Genomic DNA, 1,146 nt, shown 5'->3' with positions numbered 1-1,146 from the left:
ATATATGTTGTCCAAATTTACAGAAAACAAAAGATAAAGCCGGGTGTAGGAACAACAAGCAAATGTATTAGTTTAACGCTCAGGAAGAATGGAAAGGTCTTTTACGTTTCAAGCCTATGCTTTCTGACAGAAAGGATTAAGAGGGAAAAAAAGGAGAGAGAATGTAAAAAATGGAGAAAGGAAAATTTTTTCAACATGACGAAATAATCAGAAGGCTGAATGAAAGGAAGATAATGATGGTGACCTGGTCTCATGTGCACGTGTATATGTTAGAATGGTGTGTGTAAGTATGTATGTATGAATGGGATGAGTGTGTGAGTATGTATGTGCGTGCGAGCTGAAAAATATGTAGACCTGTGTGTGTGTATGTGTGCATATGGATGAGTGTATGTATGCATGTAGTTATCATGTGTGTGTGCAAACGCATTGGTCTGGTTGTGTGTTTATATCTACAAGTAACTTAGTGCATGTGTTGTGTGGAGTGATGTGCATTTTGTGTATTTGTGTGTGTGTGTGTGTATGTGTATGCATGTAGACTTGTGTATATGTGTGAGTATGTGTATGGACGTTTGTATATGTATGAGGCTAATGTGTGTGCGTGTGTGTGTGTGTGCCTGTGCATGCATGCATATGCAAACACTTGTGTTTAGCAGTTGATATGTGCTTGTTCAGGTGGTGTGTGCACGTGTATGTGTGTGTGTGTGACTGTGACTATATAGTGCACATGTGTACAGTGTATTTTTGTGTGCAAAAGTTATCTGTGTCTATGCGTGTTGCGTGTGTTTATGTGTGTTGCATGTGTGTATGTGTGTATATATTGTCTGTGTTCAGGCATTATGTGCTTGTGTGAGTGTGGGAGTGTGCATGGTGGTGTGTGGAGTGTATACTCAGTACACTGTACTGAGTTGAACAGTGTGTAGGGGTGCTCGTATAGTGGTATGTGTGGTGACGCCATTGAAGAGTCTGTGTGGGTGTGTGAATAATGGTTTGTGGATAATAGTGTGTTGGGTGCTAGTGCATGTGGAGTGGGAAGGTGTTCTTGGGTGTGTGTGTAATGGTGTGTGAAATGAGGAATGAATTGAACAGTGTTGATGGGTGTTTGTATAGTGGTATGTATGTGGTGAGGATACTGAGGTAGGTGGTATG

This window comes from Octopus bimaculoides, chromosome 4 (assembly GCF_001194135.2).
Source record: "Octopus bimaculoides isolate UCB-OBI-ISO-001 chromosome 4, ASM119413v2, whole genome shotgun sequence".
NCBI classification, from domain to species: Eukaryota; Metazoa; Mollusca; class Cephalopoda; order Octopoda; family Octopodidae; genus Octopus; species Octopus bimaculoides.
Note: the sequence above shows the minus strand (reverse complement) of the source record.